Below are 20,229 nucleotides of genomic sequence, written 5' to 3' on the forward strand. Positions count from 1 at the left end.
CCTCACTGTTTTGGGGGAACTAAGCAAAACCCTGCACCTTCAAAATCTAGATCTGCATCCATATTTTGTACTTCTTGCCCAGCCCTGCTTTTCATTAATAGTTTTGGAAAATACCATTGCAAGAAGACGGGCAAATCCAAAGTTTCCTATTCTGCATGATGAAGGTCCCACTTAGGAAATCACCTACTCCACTGTCCCTGCAAACAAGATGCCAGGCATAAACATTTCACCCAGCTGAAAGCACATAAATATCCCTCTGCTAAACCTGCAGTTCTAGACAAACATAAAAAGGCTTAAATGCAGTAGAGGCGCCAACAATGAACTTCAGCAGCACGAGTAGGCACACTGTTGAGAAGAGAGTAGCAGAGGTGGAAATCATTTAGAAGAGTACGTGGTGGGAATTTGAGTGACTCACAGGAGTAGCCGCTTTCACTATTTCCAACCATCAAAAAATGCCCTTGGTCCCTGCCCCGCGGTGTGGCTGCACGTACCAGAGGTGTCTCAGGTTCCAAGTGTCAGAAGCGACCACGGGGCGCCTGGGCACCCCCGGGACTTCTCCCTGCCCCTTCAATTCCCAGGCACAACAGCAGAACCCACGCGCGGGGTCCCTGCACTGCTCCAAAGGGCTGCCTGCATCCCCGCTGCTTGGGGCCGGTCAGCGTGGCGGGGGGAGGCAGGTGCCCCCGCGCGGGGCGGCTCAGGGGTGCGCTCCTGTAGGGGTACGCTGGCAAGGGGATCAGCGCCTGTGTGCTGCTGCGAAGATGACTTTGATCTTCTTCCATCCTCTGGCAAAAGTCAGGTTGTGGGAAGGACAGAGGAGATCACAGAGCGTGTAAGCACCCAGAGGTATCACCCACCACCTGGGAATCCCCCGAACATGGGAGAGGGCTTCCTTTGCCAGAAAGCTCAGCCACCTGTTTTCCCAAAGGGCTCTTTGGGGCTACAAGTATCTACGCATAACAAGGAGCATCTTGTAGCCTGCTCTGCTTTTTATTAAGGACTTAGTAAGCACTTTCTTAATTCATTTAATGACATCTTTCCTTCCTTTCCCACACCCAGTCATGCACTGAAATCAGACTGACCTTAGTAAACACCAAAAAAAAAAGAGTATCACTCTTTTAATGGAAAAGCTTGGCATTATTTCCCAGTAACAACAGCAGAATCCTTATGGAAGAAGGCAATTAAGCAATAAAGCACAGCCTATTACGCTAACATAATAATTCACACCTACAGTATTGCTACTAGATTCACACCTGCAATGTTACATAAAGCCAAAAGCCAGGAACTATTAAAACAAGCTAGCCAGTTTATTATTACAATATAATTTGTGCCTGGGGATACACTGCAGAAATTATAAAATATTGATATGTATTTTTATTTGAGTGTGAACAAAAGTCTGAATTTTAAAAGGGAAATGATCGAGTGGTTTAAGACTAAAATCAGGTGGAGCTTGATTCTTTCAAAACTATACAAGGCAAAATGCTGAAAAGTAGCCAGTGGGGCTGGGGTCTGCAGCAGGAAGGGAAAGGAGTGGATGAGGTGACACCACGGCGTCTCACATCTGCTCTGTGGCCCGCTCTCAGGGGCAGGTACTCAGCTGACCTCAGCTGGAGGACCTCATTGAAGCCAACAGAGCTATTACATACGTAGAGCTAGCTGCTGGGCTGGAAGCAATTTGATGGAAAAAAATTAAGTGCTTAGTCAGAGTATCTAGCATGCATTCCCTTTGAAACATCCCCCAGTGATAACTATCATAATTATACTTCCTTGCTCAGATTGGTTACAGAGGAATTAGGCTGCCATCATCCATTCTTGCTCTGTGAAGGGTTTCAGCTGAGTTGAAGGCACAGGACATGGCACTGCTCAGCTGTGTCAGCAGCAGGTCGTGCCATCCTAAAGCACTCCCAAACAAGGAAGAACTGAAAACGACAGATCCAGAGATAGTAAAGTCTCCCTCTCTTATGACATTCCCCAGATTGTTCAGAAAACAAAAAATACGCTGTTTTCTTATGCTTACGGCATGAATGGGGCTGGACATTCCCATTTCACTGGGTTATGACCCTAACTGAACCAGTTGCAGGATATAAACGAGGGAGTTGAGTGGTGCTCTGGTACTTGGGATATACCTTTTCCATTCAAACTTTGGGCAAGCCAGAGAGCAGACGTAGCCTGCTCCTGCTCTAACACCTGGTGGGTACTGGGGGACATGGGGGAGTTGCATGCCGGCGTTCATTGTTAGTGCACCTGTAACACAGTGCCTGAAGCCATCCCTGGCATTAGAGGCAGAATAAAGGCATTGCCCATTCCCATGCAATGTCTAAGAAACCGTACTCGTTACTGTCGGCTCCTTTGGCAGGCTGGGACCCTGACTAACAAGCCCCACAGCTTCTGTGTCTCCTCATTGACCTGATGGCCCGAGGCTGGTCACCTCACCTCGGTCACCTCATCCTCCTTCTGCCTGACCTCCCCTGCCTCCTCTTTCCCGCCTAAAGAGCTGCCACAGAAATAACCTTCCCCTCCCGCTGCTCCGACCTTGTCCCCAGGTGCCCCTGGGAGGTGACGGGCACACCAGATCTGCTGTGTAAAGGCTGCAGCCACCTGCGCTAGTAACACTTTAACTCTGAGCAGCCAGGCGGGCAGATGAGAGGTCAGGGCGGTCCCTGCATCGCCTCTGCTGACCGAGTCCGTTTCTCCAGCGGGACCCTCCAAGGTCCTTCGTACGGTCGGCTCCTCACACTGCTGTAAACCCCGCTGGCGTCCATCCTGCCCTTGACCTAGCCTGCATCTTGGATCTCCCCCAAGGACCTCTGCAACAACGGCCAGTGATGGGGCTGGCCCGCCAGGAAGGGCAGGGGGACTGCAGGGGCACTCGACCTCAAGCCACAACCCTGCACCCCAGGTGGCTCCTCTGAGATCTCCAGACCTTGCCAGATCCACGTGCTAAAACGTCCGGCGGCCCACCCTCTCCTCTCCATGAGGAGCTGAACACAAAACCTGGTGGAAACCCCATAAATTATAGCCCACAGAGTTGCTCAGGATTACCACTAATTAGTTAAACAAATCTTACCTGCTGTGATTTCTATGGAGGCTCAGTGGCCCCAGCCTCCACCGCTTTAGCAAAGGTGCTGAGAAGTTATCAGGGGCACTTGGCTCAAAACTGGGTTGCCTTGCAACATTTTTCCGAAGTGCTGTTTGCTTTGGCCTGCGGATTTCTGTGTGCAAAACAAAAAACAAACCAAAACACAACACAACAAACAAGTAGATAATTTCTAGGAACAAACTAATGGCTTTAGGGATCAAGTGGGGGGAAGGGGGTGAGAAAACAAGCAGTGGGAGCTGAGGGACTTAAGAAAAGTCTGGAGTGTGCCCAGAGCTCGTGCTAAAATGAAAGGGGGTGAAAATGGGTCAGATCTTTTTCTTGTAAATTTGTATTCTACCTGTTTAAGAGGCTCCTTGAAAACTTGTAACAGCCAAAAGTGTGTTTCACAGCTCTGAACACTGAAGGGAAGCAAAAGTAATCTCATCTTTCTCTGCTTTTTTTGTGAAATGACATCCCTTTGCAGAGGCACAGTGCTGTGCTCTGTTCAGTACCCAAGCTGTACTATTAAACTACCACACATACATACAATTAATTCTGAAACCTAGAAATATAGGGGAAGGGGGGCGGGGGGCACTCTATTTTTTTAAAGAAGCCATTTCTAAAGATGCGGCAAGGGGAAAAAAAAAAAAGGCAGAAAGACACATTTTATATTAGGACCAGATGTGGAAAGGGAGAAAAAATTAGGTTTGTGCCAACCAGCATCAAGGAGAATTTTTTATGTTTCAGCTTCGGAGTTGAATCTGCAGCACGCCGCGCCACATGCTGATATCCGTCAGTCTAATGACTACGGCGTATTAGCAGCATAACGCTCCTGCCAGCAGCGAGAAGGGAGTTGGTAAACTAAAAGCAACCTCTTCTCTCCGTCTATTACGGTATATAACCTTTTGGACAGTTAGTGAAAACCGGTTCAAACTCTGCTGTCGTCCAAACTTCAAACCCATTGAAAAGCTTGCTTTGGCCCCAGGCCAAAGTCCAGTGTTTTATTACCAGTCTCATGTCTTTCTGTCCCTTGCCTTCCACTATCCACTTATTTTCTTAGCTTTTTAGAAAAAAAAAAAAATAAAGCATCCTTATAGTACAACAACTATCTTAACAAATTCTGGTACATGTCGTGGACCTCGTTAATTGATTCCACATCCAAAACACAAGACTTTGGGCTATTTTTGTTGTTCAAAGCTGTGCATTGGCCAACATCCTCTGCATATAATTAACCCCCTATTTCCATGGAATCTCTGCATTAACTTATTACAGACTCGGCTGGTAATGAACTCCCGGGAGAAGTCCACATACAAACACTGGCCATTGGCTTCGCTGCCCACGTGGATTAAACAAAAATTAATCTCATCTATTTGGTTATTCATTTGGTGTCTTTAAATTGGAGGCATTTTTCTGCTTCATTTGATGCACACAAAGAAAGAGGGATCTGGCTACTGAACTTTATCCAGAAACATCCATGTGTGGAGCAGATTAATGGGAACTTTTCATACCCATAATAGCTTTACAGCAGCGAAGTAGAACACGCAGTTCTCCCTGGGTGACTATAATGCTCTGGGAGACAGGGAAAACAAATGTGGCTAGAAGATAGTAATGTTTTGCTCATCAAGCGCTGCGTAGTTTAGACATCATTAAAGTGACATGTTTAGAACCGAGCCTGGGAGGAAACTCAGCTACCAGGGGTGGGTTTTTTAATGCTTTTTTTTTTTATGAAGCACTGAAGCTTTTGGACACTGAAATAAAAAGAAGGATGTGACAGATAGAGATGTCCCAAAGCAGCTGCTGGTATCAAGTGACCATATGTAAAATGGTAAAAGGGAACGAACATGTGGGCTAGTAAGGAAAAGCAGCAGCCACAGCAGGGCTTACCAATTCCCCCTCTACCTGCTTCCTGCCGCAAATGGGAATTTCTAAATAAAGAGGGCAGAACGGCTATTTTTATACCTCTTATAACTTATCTTGTAGTGAGCACCTGGCTGGAACCCAAGAGAGCAAGGTCCTTCTCTGGGCTTTGCACTGACCACAGATCCGTCACCTGACTGCTGCGTGCCTCAGTTTCCCCATCAGTAAAGCCAGGGTAACAATAACAGCATCCCCTGGAAAATGCTCTGAGACCTACTAGGGGAGAAGACTGTAAGAGGATAACTCTAAATGAACTCACTTTTCCCCTGCCTCCTCCCCACCTCATCAAAATCCTCCTCAAAAAGAGGGTGGTGCTTGAGTTTTGGGGTTACAGTTTTCAACAGCACCCTTCTTTATACCGTATGGGCATCTCTCTGGTCCAATAGGCTCACATGGAAGTGTCCCGAAAAGGTGTCACGGGACCTCATGGTCTTTTCTTCCTGCCACGGACACAGAAGCTGCTTCTTGGCATGAATTGAATTCTTCATGTTAAAAACATCAAGGTTACGCTGAGGAGCTTCCTCAACTTGGCCCTTCCAAATTCATGGCTTAACTTTAGTGGATGGTACTAGTCCAATTTCTCGCACAAGGTCCCAGTCTAGCAGACTTGCCTTTCCTGTGAACACCCCCTGCCTCTCATGAGATTTTGGTCCTACTGAGGAAAACCTCCTTACTTGGAAAAGTATTTACACAAATTTTCAGTTGAGGATGGGGGCCCGTGTGCCTGTAAAAGCCCACAGTCCTGCCTAAGTCACCTCCTTGTACAGTGTTCCTGTTGTTGTAGGACCTTCTGGAAGAGGAGCAGACCTGGCCACATGCTTCAGGGTCCTCAGGATTTCCCCTGGCCCAGACAAGTGGTCCTCTTCCTGCAAGCCAGGGGTGGAGCCCCTCGCAGATCAGGGCCCTGAGTCCACCTCAGGGGTGGCCTGAGCAGCCTGGAGGACCATCCACAGTGCAGCCCATCCCTCACAAGGGAGCTGCCAGCCAGGATCCATGCCAGGCAAAACCTCTGTCTTTTGCTGCAACACTCCCATTTTCAGCCTGAGCTTTTCAGGCGCACATGGTACTCGCTCAGGTGATTAAAGGTTGGGGCAGCACTTCCCCGCCCAAGCCAGCTGGATTAAACCTTGCTGACATCTGCCTATGTGCATCAAAGCCTCAGGCGGCCATACAGACGTTGCCTTTGACAAGCAGGGGCAGATGGACTCGGAGGAAGGTGAGCGCGGTGGCCCAGCTCCTTCTTGGAGGCATTTCTCTCCTTCCTGTCCGCCACCTTCCTGGCCAGCATCTCCCCCGTGCAGCGGGGCTGGGGCAGCAGCCAGCTGTTCCCCCCGTCCCTGGCAGCTGCTGCCTCCCTGCCACCGCAACGTCCTGCTGGCGTGGTAAGTTACCTCAGCGGGAAAGAAGATGGGATTCACTGCTGTACGGCGAGAAGCAAAATCGGTCACGATGCCACCTCTGCAAACGACCTGGCCCCCCACGACGCAGGGAGCAGGCATGGGTGGAGCCCCTCGGGGAGGAGGGGACTACTGCCCCACACCCCCCGCCTTGCTGGAGGGGAGTGGCAGGAGCCACATACCCCTATATTACCTATTTCAGATGTATCTGAACAGAAAGGGTTAAAAACTGCTGAAGGGCCCAGGAAAAAGGGGTTTCAAGAGAGTGCTCACATCCATGGCCTTAAGCACTCTGCCTCCGAAAACCACCAGCCGACCCCCAGGTCATGCTGCTGTGAGTCTCGCAGCGATGCCTCCAGGGTGGTATGTCCTGGGGTGCCACTGTCTCTCATCTCCCACAGATTGAAAGATGAGCGACAGGATCGTGACCGGATATCCCGTGCCTTCTGCAAGGTTTTGGGACCAGGCAGAGAACAGGCAGGCTTTGTTCATCCAACAGAGGTGCCGGTTCACTTCTGACAGCCTGCCACAACTCACTGGCCAGCAGCTCCTGCCAAACAAGCAGAAGAACAGGAAGCAAAGGGTGTCCAGAAAATGCAAATCAGGCTTGAGGGCGCAACACAAAAGCCAGTGGGGACGTGGCTGAGACCCACCCACTTCTTCAAAGCAGCTTTGCAAGTTCCCTTGCCACCAATATTTAACCAGTCGACCAGTTCATCTAGTCAGCTACGTCAGCAAGCACCTCCACTCGGGTCCCCCCTGGGTTGCTGCAGGGATGTCAGCGCTGCTCAGGCGCACCCCAGCCAGCTGGAAACACACTGGCTCAGGTACTGAGACCATGGGAATGGGCAGCAAGGCACAGGGATGGACTAACCGCTGGAAGGCTGACTCAGGTGCTCCAACAGAGCTGCCCCACTCGCCTTTTTCCAGATGCAGGGTGTCTCTGGCCCTCTAACCGAAAGCAGAGCACAGCTACGACCAGCTTAGGGCACAGCAGGAAGACGAAGCAAAGCAGAAGTGGCACTTCTGTTTAATGCATCAAAGCCAACATTCGAAGGACATTGCTGTCATTGACTGTAAATAGCGCAAGATGGTTTACTGCAGGCAAAAAAATTGGTTGGACGTGTCCAGGCCCGTGTTCATTACTGGGTTGGAGAGGAAGCTGGTGGGATTCTTGCAGTGCTGAGTTACTTGGCTTGTTACAAGCAGACATTCTTACACACGAGTTTTGCACTAAAGTGCAAAAAACAATGTGTAAGAAAGAGTTGTGACTGTAAGAGCAAGATTGCATCTAATCTAGCAGTCTTACTTTCTTTCACAGTTCCTGTGAAAACAACAGTGTGATTGCTCTTTATTCAATATTTACTAATGCTTCTAAAATACTGGGAAAAATTTCGCTAATCATCCATTTCCTTACGCTTTGCAAAGGAGCTGAAACAAACACTTAAAAATTACAAGACGTGCAACAACTAGCGGAGGTTTGTAAGCAGCACCAGTTAAATAATCAGCCAGCAGATTACAGCACAAAAACCTTTTCAAAGGGAACTTGATAGCAGAGCCGAGGATGCAATGAATGAAGATCGCCAAGTTATCTCTGAGGAAGGATTTCGCTGCCACTGAAGTCAAAGAGACCCTAGGGGAGAGATTTAAGGAATTCACTTCTCATTCAGCCTGAAGTCTTCTCAAAGCAACTTGGATATCCACACCGATATCCAAAGCCTCCACATCAAGCACCCAAAATTCAGACCACCCACAGCTTTCACACATGTTCAGGCCTCCCCAAGCAGAGTCAAAGGGAGCCTGGTAGATCCGAGTTTCCCATTTCTCTGCTTCTCGTATTTCCTGACCCCGTGGAAACTACCCTCAGCACAGGAGGGAGCTGCCTGTATTAGAGGGGAGCTTGAGCTGAAGAGGAAGACAAGAGGAGAAAGCAACTGCTCTTCAGCTGACCTGACCACCCTGCGAGTCCACGCAGCTTTGCAAGGCTCTGCAAGGAAGAGGATGAACCTTGGGGAACACGCGGCGCAGGTGATCGCCCGGTGACGGTGGTGACAAGCTGCCACAGAGGGGTCAGAAGTCCCCCACGCAGATGAGCCTTGCCCTTGGCAGGTCCCTCAGAAGAGTAATCATGCGTTGGAGGGAGGTCAAGCTGCGGGTTGCTCCACGGTGGGGTGCAGTACTGGCAATTCAGTAAAGAGTAAGCCAATGGAAATGGTGACCGGGCAGCAGACTGGAAACCCTGGGATTTCAACCGCTTCCCCACAGTTTAAAACTTGATGGCAACCATCATACACCTCCAAATCAGGCATCCCATGATCCTCATCCATTTTTATCTTTACTTTCCCTATGGTGCTCTGGATGAAAGATACCAATCATTCTGTAATCACACAAAAAAAGTGCTGTAAGAAGTCCCGAAAGCTGCTAGGACCCCCTATTTTCTATAAATCACATTTACTGTTTAAATTCAGGGAAGAAAAAAAGAAAATTCATCTACAGTAAAAGCAGACGATGCTGTATCAGGCAAGACTAGAACTTCCTGATTTATCAGAGCAGTGTCAGCTGAGGTTTTAAAACCCAACCTCTATGTGTCAAAAATGTAAAATTTACAGCAGAGTCAGGTTTACAAAGGTTTATCCATGCAGTTGCAAGCCTTACGTAGATATGAGGAAGTTCTACCAGCTCAACAAATAACATCATTTTTAAAGTGAGTTATTCAGGCCAGCTCTGTGAATGTGTATTTCATTTTTGGTTTAGCTTAAAATTTACTTCAAGATCGATTATTCTGGTTTCAAACAAAGTTGTCCCCCCAGGGCTTTGTAACAATTTTAAGCTTTGCTTTCGGTCATGGAAAGCAACTTTCCCACAGAGCAGAAGACAGGACAAGTTTTAATTCACACCTTTGTTTATTTGAGAATTCTTGTGCGGAGCTATTCTTATTTTAGAATAAAAGCACTCCTGCAGGGACTCAAGTAACAAGAGAGTTAGAGCCCATATAATTATTTCCGAACATTTTGTGTGTACGCCAGCTTTGTATCACAACACCCACTCTGTATGCCAGTTCTGATGTAATGACATAACTTGTTGTAATAGATTATTTGGGGATTAAAACCAAAATAAACAGGTATTATAAGGAAAAAATATTGCCACATGAGGGCATTCTTCATCTCTTTCCAAAGCTTGCCTTTTCGTCTCAGATATTTAAGGCAAGTTACATTTTAAGACCTAGTTTTAGGAAAAGGAAAACTCAGTTTTTAATTATGATTTGCTAGATTTCTTACATACCCATTAAGTGCAAAATTATCACAAACTTCGAAGAGAAATATTCTTTGGTCCCGCCTGTGGACGTACTATTTTCCTGTGCTGACAGCAGCATACACTTTGGTCTTAGGGCAGAGGAGATGAGCTATCTGGAATCTCAATACATAATTCTTGGGTTTTGTACCATTTGGTACAAAATAACCACAGGACACAAAAAGCAAACACAAAGCTACGAAAAATATAAATTTCACCTTCTGCCCAATGGGAACAGTTTCCTGGTCGACCAGCCACACCAAGGCAAAGGGTGGCATCTCTTACTGTCCTCTTGCAAAAGAAGGGCAGGGTTGCAGGGTTCCCCAGGGTTCCCCAGCTCTAGTGCACTGCCGGATCCGTCTCTTCCCAGGAATGACCGCCCATGCGTCTGTGCACCCCCTGCGTCCTCAGATCACAAGATCGCTGTCAAACCTGCAGTATGCCTTTCTGGGGATTCCTCAAATCACATGGTAACCCCAACAAACTCCAAGCATCCCCCGCGAAGTCCACCATTTAGGCAAAACTACCACCGTCAGGCTTTCAGAGCCTAGCAGGTCATTTGTGGTGACAGCCCAGAAATTAATTAGGTCTGCAGACGGTACTGATGGGCAGCAAGAGGTTAATCTCTCCACCCAGGGAGCTGCACCAGAGCAGGAAGGATCCTCAAGGCCACAAACTTTCTCTGGTCCTCAAAGGAGGATTTTGGACCCACAGTGGAGCACAGTGATTAACTAGGAAACAACAGCATCCAAGCCTTTGAGTCATTAAAAGTAATTTTTCTTCTAGTGAGTCAGAGTATCTGCATATCTTTGCTTCTTGGAAACTTGAGTACTTAAACATGCCATACCCCACTTGAGTATCATTTCTGTATCATGGAAATGATTCTCCAAAACATTAGGTTTCTCCCAGCTCTAGCCAATATCCTGCTCAATAAGCTACAGGACCTGGCCTCAGGGTGATTTGTTAAAATCAAATGGGAGGGTGTTTTCCCAAATTCCAGAGGAGCAGGGTCACACGCCAAGTTTCAGATGCCTGCCCCTTGCCTGACCTGGGCTCAGCAGTCCCTGCCAGAGGAACACCAGCTCCTGGAGCTTCATCCTTGGCTGATCCAGGGAACCAGGAAGCTGCAGGGGCTGCAGCCCTGAGCACCCCGCTGCACAATTTTGGCAGTCTGGGCTTGGGCTGACTAAGGCGTTCGCACTTACGATAAGAGCCAGCTCATGGGGGAATCTTTCTTCAGCTTCTCCCTTTATCCCAGAGATGTAAATCCACTACGTGTGCCTTTCACCACTGCACCCATGCTCCAAGATGATTTCATCTGGCCACGGAAAAGACAGACAAAACACGAATGCTCCGTGCTTGTGGAAACAGGTGCGGTAAAAGCCATAGGTGGAGGGGTATATACGTTGAGAGACAAACTTTTAATCCAATGACCCAGACAATATTGAATTCCCACATATTTTTGTTGTTGTAAACATGCTTTGATTATAAAATTGAAAGATGCCAGGCTTTATGTTTTCACTGTAAAATATCACAGGAAAATGCACTGTGGTATTGGATTGCAGCATCACTGGTATTGTGTGCTAACAGTGACTAAAATTTTGCTCTTTCTTCTGCGATTTTACCAAGAGTAGTTTTGAATTTATGCCTCAGCACATAAGTAGCTGGATATTTATAAGCATCCATGGGGTCAGATACATTGCACCCCTGGACGAGTGGACCCAAAGAAACAAGAACCCCGAATACCCACTTGCAGTTTAGAGAAGGATCAAGTTTATCCCTAACTCCCTCGCCAGGCCATAAACTGCTTTTTTGCGCGTGGCCTGGCTTCCCAGCCAGCTTTTGCACCGCAGCCTGAACCCATCCATCCCCCCCAGGCTGCCACGGCCCCGCTGAGCCCTGCGGCTCCCTGCGGGGCAGCAGCAGGCCACCGCTGCCCGCTCGCTCCTGCCTGCTGCCCCTTCCCCGAGAGCCTTGCCCAGCCACCCTGCCACCGGGACCTGGAAGGGCTGCACTGCAGTTAGCTAACAGGGCAGAAACGGCAGCTGGATCCCTCCGTGCCCGCCAGAAATAAAAGCAAGGGCAGGGAGATGACCAGGCAGTCATCTGCTGAGCGCTGGGGGAGAGGAGAGGTCCCCGCTCGCCTGCCCGGCCCCCGGCGCGCACAGCGGCAATGTTATCTGCATCTCCGAGCATCCCAGGCTCGCCTGGCGCCGGGAGATAAAGGAATCATATCGTATCTTCAAAGAGGGACAGGGGTGCGGGAGAGGCGGCCTCTGGCCCCATCTCAGACCTGGCAGGAAAAGGTCAGCGAGCGCCGGGGAGCAAACGGCCGCAGGAGCGCGGGATACCCGAGTCGCACACGGCAAAGACCGGCCTAGCGCGGGCACTGCCGCCCCGCCGGGGCAGCGGCACGGCCCTCCCGCGGCTCCTCAGCCGAATGATGGACTACGTGTAGGGACGAGCTCCAGCACCTGAGGAACAACCTTCCTGCCAAGCAGAGAGAGAAGGAGGTGCAGAGAGTGGGGTGAGAGGGACTGTCAGCCCGAAAAGTGCTCGGGAGGGGGGAATTAAATAAGATAGAGCTGGGCAAAGTAAAATAAAAAAGAACAAAGTAAAAATAAACAGAGCAAAGTAAAAGTAAAAATATAAAACCCAAAGAGAATAGAATGAAGTAAAATAAAATAAATACATTTTAAGTGTAAAATAAAATGGGGGGGTGGGCAGGGGAAGGAGAAGTAGCCACTTTCTCACTGGCTCCTGCCTCAGTCCGTCCCAGCTGATGGAAGGACAAGAGTGGGTCTCACAGGGGTTTATCCCTGGAGGAACACCACCGACGGACAGCGGGGGAGCTGGCCACCACCCACCGCGGCCACGGAGGCTGCCCCATGCCCAGGGGAGCGGCGAAGGGGCCTCCCTCCTCCCCGGGCTCCCGGGTGCCAGCTCACCCTGACTCACGCCGCCTTTTCACAGGCGGCTCTGGCTGGGAGTCAAGAGGAACCTGACGCCCCGGTCAAAGGCTGGAGCAGCTTGCAGGCCACGGCAGGCTTGCCGGCAGAGCCGGCACCGCGGGTGCTCCCAGGGAAAACGTAGGAGAGGATTTCGGCGGCGGAGGAGGGGAAAGCGCTTCCTTTTTCTGTTCACACCCTCCCGGATTAGGCAGGACGAGGACACCTGACATGACCTGCCCGGCCAGGTGGCCTGTGCAGGTCCCTGCGGGGGATCTGCCACCCAGCGTGAAATCTCCGGGGAACACAACGGAGCGCAGGAGATGTCCTCTTTCCTGGGGCCGCAACAGCTAAGGCATCGGCTGGCTCACCAGCTTCCCTGAAAGGCACTGGTAGGACATGTGCAGCAGGGGCAGGCTGCAAAACCTTGATTTCATGCGGGCTTAGGTGGTGCTTCTGACCAGCCACCTCTTCAGCAGGCGGCCTCTAGCTTGTGGGCCAGTACCTGCACTTGGAGAGATCTCTGCTGAAAGTTGCTGTTATTTCACATCACTGCAAGTGTGGCCTGTCTGGGAGGATTCCCTGATGGCTGGGGAGGAAGGGAAACGACAACGTCCCAAAAGCTTAAAGGGCAAAACCTCAGCAGGAGTCAGTACTGACGTTCCTTTGGTACCACTGAAAATCCCATCCAAAGTCCTCAGGCCCAGCGCGGGCAGGTTATACAAGCTCACCTGCCCGTACACAGGTCACTAGGACTTTCGCCCATTCGCAACAATAAGTCTATTTATCAAGCACCAGCTTCCTGTCCCAGCTCCACCACCAGCGCTCGCAGCGTCGACGAGAGAGCGCTCACTAAGGCAGCCCCTGCGGCTGCGAGGCTGCCCCTCGCCGCTCACCCCCACCCGCCGGGGGCCGGCCGGACAAAAAGCCTGCCCGCCCCAAAGTGGCTCCTCCGGCCGCTCCACCGACCATCCGCAGCCTCGGTTGCGTCAGCTGCTCTCGCGAAGCCTCTGGGCTCCGCGTGGCCACAGCCGAGATGCCAGCACGCGTTTCACTTGCCCGATGGCTGGTAACCTGTGGCAGAGAGGCGGTGGACAGCCGGGTTGAGCAAGCCTCCGCCGCCACCAAGGGTACGTGAGTCAAAGCCCTCGCACTGGTACGTAAACACAAAGCACAGGTAGAAAGCCAAAGGATCAGCTGTTTGAAGGCAAAAAAAACCCTCACGGTGTACCGAGAAGCACAAGGCAGAAATCACTGGTCGCCATTAAAAGAAGTGCTAGGCTTTCCATGGAGTAAGAGCTAAGCAGCAGCTCCCACTTCAGCCCAGAGACAACTGCGCCTGCTTCTCTCTCTGCGGAGGAGAATTCCTCTTTGACCGGGGAAGAAAACAGGGAACAGGCATAAGGAAAACAGCACATGGCAGCAATCATGGGAGAGTGGCAAACAGCCATCCTAACTGGTGGTCACAAAGCTGTCCAGCAGCTGCAGAGAGAGAGGCGGGGGGGGAAATGAGCCAGAGGGAGATGGAGCGGGGGAGGAGGGGAGGAAGCTTTAAAGACGAGCAGATTGAGGGCAGCTTCTCAAACGAGTCAAAACTCACCGAGACGTGGTCACAACTCCCTGTTTAGCAGGAGGCATCTGCGAATGAATAAAAAGGAATAAAACCTGGACAACTAGGAAGTCAAAGTCAATCAGTTTCATACATATTTAACAGGAACTTCCACCCGAATAGAGGCCTGCCTGTAGCACGCTGGAAACAAGTCACGCTGCCTGGGAGGCTCACACAGAAAGCCTCTCTCCCGGCCAGCACGGGACAGAAAGGCGGGGGATTGCTCGCTGTGTTCGGGGAAAAAGCAGCCCTGATGTGAACAGAGGAGAAGATGAAGGAGCGGGTGAGATGCCAGGGAAAGAGTATCTCCCGTGCTGGTGAGATGCCGGGGAAAAGGGCACGCTCTCTGGACCCCGACCCAGGGAAGGCAGGAGAGACCATGCTCCGTTTCGCAGCTGAAACCCACCTCCTGGCACACGCTGCAGGGGACAAGCAGGGCTGCTGCCTGTGGAGCCGGAGCAGCTGAGCTGCGGCCCAGGAGACAGCATGGCTGCCCAGGCTGGGATAGCCCCAGGAAAAAGCTTTAGCTCTCATTTTCTGGTCCAGAGCTCTTGCTCTCAGTGCAGCAGCATGGCTTTGACAAGAAGCCCCGGAAAGCTGGAAGAACATGTGCCAGCATCATGACTGACATCAGGAGGACAAGGGATGGAGGGATCACATCTCCTTTAGTCTCTCTAGTAATGGCCTGGATCCAGGTATGGACCTGGGTTATAAACCTATGGCCACACATCCCAGTGGGTGCTTTCAGACCCAAATTAGTGGGAATTCAAGCCTAAGAGAACCACGCCACATCAAACCACGTTGCTTCTGCTCCACCTCTGCCTGGGCACTGGCTGAACCGATGCCCTTATGTAGGGTTCTGCAATGGCATGTCCTGTATCAGAGTTGCTCTACGGGCAGCCCTCAGCAACCCCTTGGCATTTGATGTGAACCATATTAGCACAGAAATGGGAAACCCACCTTGGGTACTACTGGCTTGGGGTGCGTCATGACAGGATTCCCCCTGCCTATCGTCCTCCATCGGCATCCCTATGAAGCAGAAAACCAATTCCTACCAAGGCAAGTTTCCTCTCTGTCCGGCACAGCCTGTCGTAGGAGTTCTGCAACCCAGGCTATGTCCTCGCTGACACCTGCTCAACCTCAGAGCCCTCCAGGGGTTTGCACAAGCACAACTGGCTGAACTTTCTGACGAGGCGGAGAAACACAGGCACTCTCATCCCACAGGAATTGCTACGGCCCTGTTGACACAGAGGCTGCTAGATGGTGTTTCCAGAGCAGATTTCCCTCTCTCCTAGATGCGGAGGCTCTCCCCTAGGGCAGAAGCAATGGCTTCGGTCCACCCCGTCACCTGTGGCAAACAAGCATCAGCCAGACAAGGAGAGGCTCTTATCTGGCAGATGGGAAGCAGGATGTAGCTGCAGAAAAAAGGGGAGCACACCTACAGCACGACAGTAGTACGTGATATGTTCCAGAGATATACGTGAAAATGACGGTTATGAAAGAGACAGGAGGGGAAGGGAAAGAAAAAAAAAGTCTTTTGGCCCGTGTCATTTCTGTCATCAGACTTAATGGTTCAGCCTAGGGAGAAATGCAAACGGCATTGGGTCCTCCCTTCCCAGAGAGAGAGAGCAGGGTCAAAGGCAGCACCGCCTTTCCTCTCCCTGTGCGTGCCATCTGCCTCAGCCTGACCCGAGGCGGGAGGCTGTCCTGAACTGCCATTGTAGCCGGGTTTAAGGAGAACAGCAGTGGTCTGGTGATGGCTAGATCATGTAGGGAATCAGAAGTACTTTTGCCTCAGGCACCATGGTAAGCTCAGTAGGAACCAGTTTTCATGCATCAGATATATTACATGGATGCCACACATCCCATTTGGCAACTCCCTCAAGTATTGCAAGCTTCTGGACAAAGGGACTCCAAACTCTCTGGATCTGGCACAGCACTCGCCAGGCTTGAATTTAGGCTCACATTCTTGGCCAGCAGCCCCGAGCGCTGGGAAGGAAGCATCCTTATCCCCCCCTCCTCCCTCCTTCCCCCTCCTGCCCCCAGACAGAAGGCGTATTGGATCGCTCTTCTCTGCGAGTGAGGGAGTGCTCTTCTTCTGGAATAACACCCTCTGCACGGGGAGCTCCACTGGTCTTCTCCATCCACCAGGAAAAAAGTCTCTGCTGGAATCCTGTTCTGCTGGAATCAAAACACATCACAAAATCCAGCTGATTTTGCCAGGATTTCCCTGAAGAAGAAAATTTCCCTGAAGGAAAACAAAGAGTTCCAGCAGTGTTGAAACATTTTTCAGCATGTTTGAAATGCAACATAGCTGCTTTTTTTTTTTTAATTTCAAAACTACTTTCATTTTAATTTTGTGTCTCTTTGTATTGCATTAGATAAGCTGCAAAACTCAAAAATCAAAGCTTGCAATTGATCCAAAACAACAACAAAAAAGTAGTTGGCAGTAAAAAACCAGAAGATTTTAAAATTTGCCAAATCAAATTCTGAAAAGTAAAAATCCTCTACAAAACCGAACCTAAATCTCAATTTTCACCCTCTGTACAAGTGTTAAACATTATTTGAATACAATTCTCAGTCTGTGAAATCTCCTGGTGTAGATAAGCCTTTAGTACTAGGTAGGATGGGAAAAGTGCTGTATCGTGTAAAAAGCTGTTATAAAAGTGTTATAACTCCAGTAAGGGGTTCTACCAGTACAGCATCTAAATTTTTTTTTTTTTCCTAATTTTATCACCAGTAAAAGTATACAGCCAGGGGAGAAGCTATCTGTACATCAGGATTTACGGACTTAGGAATTATATAATCCTAAATGACATTTCCCAGCAGCAGTCCTCTAGACCACATGACTTTTCAAAACAGGGAAACAACTTCAGCATCCTATTAACTGTGTCCTCACGTGCATGTATGCAGCTCCATTGGTCTTACAGGTGTAAATTAGGGCAGGATTTGGTCCATGACATCCATAGCCCAAAAGAACAATTGCAAATCCTTAAAGGAGAGGAGAAAAAAGAGACAATAGCCCTAAAACAATTAGTGAGATTGGACAAAAGAAAAATAATAATGTTGACAAAAGCAATGCTATATGTTAACTTGACCCTAAATAAAACCTTAGATACCGGCTAGTAAGTACTCTGTCGAAATCACTGAACTGAACACTAAAATAAAGCCACTTCGGAGGGGGCAGCAGCTTTAAACCTACAGAAAACAGCTTTACATACCAACCACAGCGAGTAAAGAACACTGTGTTTAAGCAGAAATTGCAGGAAGCGTGTGGGTGGCAATAGCCATCCTCCACGCTAGAGTTTAGTGGAGGACACTGCGACCATTCCTGTGGCTGGTCCAGGGAAATCTCCATGCCGTGGCGAGATACACCTCCAAGGCGCGCCCTGCTTTCCAAGGGCTCGTCAGCCGGGTTTGGGATGAGCTTCCTGGAATTGCCAGGGACTGAAACGGAATTAAAAGAGCCAGAAATGAAAGGTGAGATCTTGGACCAAATACAATAGAACTTGGATGCTGTACAAAAGTCACAGAGATCAGATGTCGCCCAGTGATTAGGGGAAGATGGGATAATATCAAAGAGAAGGTAGGCCACCTATGTTAAGGGAAAGAAAACTCCTTCGATTATAGCCCAGACCTATGAGTCAGAAGATGTAGTTTATACCCTTGGCAAAGCTGAAAACTTCCTGTGACATCTTAAGCAAACCAGTTTGCTCCTCGATACAACAGGATAATAATTTACCCAGTCCAGAGGTTTAAATTAACTGAAGTTCGTAGACTGCTTGGAGCTCCCGAGGCGAAAAGTGCTCTTACCTTAAAACACAGCAGCCCTCCTGCCATCCATCTGCTGAGCACAGTGGGAACGCTACCAGTAGGATACCATACACAGCCACCTCTCACTGGTGTAAAACATGTTTTAGTGCTTGCTGTTTAGTGCCATTGACAATAAGGACCCAGCATAACACTTCCTCCTTTGCCTCCTATCCCTTATAACCAGCTGCATCCCACCACATTCTTTGTGAATGGAAACTATTCATATCGTTATACTAGGTATAGCCAAGTAAACAGAAAAAAACAGAAGATTTGCTAGTTGGTGCTGGGGGAAGGGAGGAGGTAATGGCGATCAGCAGCTTTAGCAGCTATGTAAATGGTACCAGGCATGACAGTTTCGTTAACCATCTCCATGTCAAGAAAGCCAGAACCGTGGGGATTCATATTTAGAGACGGCTTTCCAACATGCTGTTGGCTCTTATCTTGACCCAGCACTGCATATGCTATTCATCACAGGCCATGACAGAAATTATATCAGCATCAGCAGCAACCAGAGTAGCAGAATATTCTGCATGGAAAAAAAAAACCCAACCAAAAATCACCGGTGTTTACCATGAATAATGTCAGTTGTACCACAGTTTCCACCTTCCAGTTGGACTAATTTGGCTCTGACCTGATGAAAGTGCTTTCAGAATATCGGCTGGAAGGAAGACAGCATCCAGATGTATTTGACAGGAGTAAAAACCTATGTAAGCCCTACATTTCTTGTCTGAAAGTCACCACCTCAAAATAGCTTGTGATCTAGTTATTTTTATTTAGAGAAGAGCCTGTGCCTTGAGTTTGGATCTGAGTCCAAATTCCACACAAAAGGGCGGGTTTGTTTCTTGATGAAGGGAGAATTTTAAAACTGTGTGCTCATTTCCATGTTTCAGAAAGGCTGCAGGTTGTTTCTGGGATGCTGGGAAGACTCCTGAGTCTCACCAGTCCTCAGAGGGGACCATTCGATAATGGAGAGCATGTTTCACTAGTAAATCATAGTAGAGGGTACTATCAGCTCTCCGTGTTAAAGCACTACCAGCACACGGACACATTTACAACTGGGCCACACACAGTATTATAGCTTGCTCTGTTTTGCCTGTGCATACGTCAAGGATTCTTCAACAGGTCTGTATTTTTGGACCTGGAAACACTGTAAGAAGTCCAGGATCTCTTAAAAACTACCTGCATGTTTTCTTCCTGCTTCCCCCCATTTCTGAATGATCCCTTGAGCACAGGAGCTTTCTTCTTTGCCCCTAACTGGATATTCTTAAACATTTTATTATAACTTGTTGGTTCAGCTTTAACCACAGTGGTATTAACATCATAATTAATAACAAATTTCTTGTAAATGCTCTGTTAGCAAATTTGGATACTAATGATCTTTTAGTTACCTGGGCTTCTATTACACTGTGTATCCATCCTACAGCTCTTGTTTACACAAGAGGCTGACACAGCTCCAAATACACCTTTTTAGTTGCTCGTGTAACAAACAAGTACTTCACATGTATTTTACGCACATGCTTGGCACAAAATATCCAACTCTATATTCACCAAAACAGGAGTAACATGGTCTGTTCCAGTAGATGTATCCAGTCCCACACACATGCCTTACCCATCTTCAGATCTGTAGGAGGCAATGGAGGAACTGTCTGGGGCTGTGGACTTGTTCTGTGGGAAAGGCTGCAGCCTTCTTCTCTCCTCTCCCTCCTTTCTAAAACTGAAGGTAAGGCTGTGCTAGTAAACAGCTCTCTCTTAAAGGTAAAGCAATGTCAGCTGGGTTAACTAACACCACCTTTGTCAGCACTTAGAACTATCTGAGACGCTTCACCTGACAGATTAGGAAGACCTTGGGCCCCCTTTTCTAATAGCAGAGGAAGTGGTACAGGCGCCATCAGCAGAGGATTGGTAGCAAGCATCTGGAATGGCTATAAGATCTCCAACCAGCTCAGCTGTTTGAAAATAAATGTCTGTCCACAGCCTTGTGGAACCGAGCTGGTACATCTTCAGACATCCCTTACATAAATCTCTTGTACACTCAAGAGATTTATGATAAACACTTGCTCTTTCCTTAACCTCCAAAACCTTTTCCACCTGCTGAATAACACAAGATTCTTTCCCCTCACCCAGCCTGTCCAGTATCTATATAAAGCCTCTAGAGAAGATTCGGTGGCACCATGG

This window comes from Calonectris borealis, chromosome 2, assembly GCF_964195595.1.
Source record: "Calonectris borealis chromosome 2, bCalBor7.hap1.2, whole genome shotgun sequence".
NCBI lineage: Eukaryota > Metazoa > Chordata > Aves > Procellariiformes > Procellariidae > Calonectris > Calonectris borealis.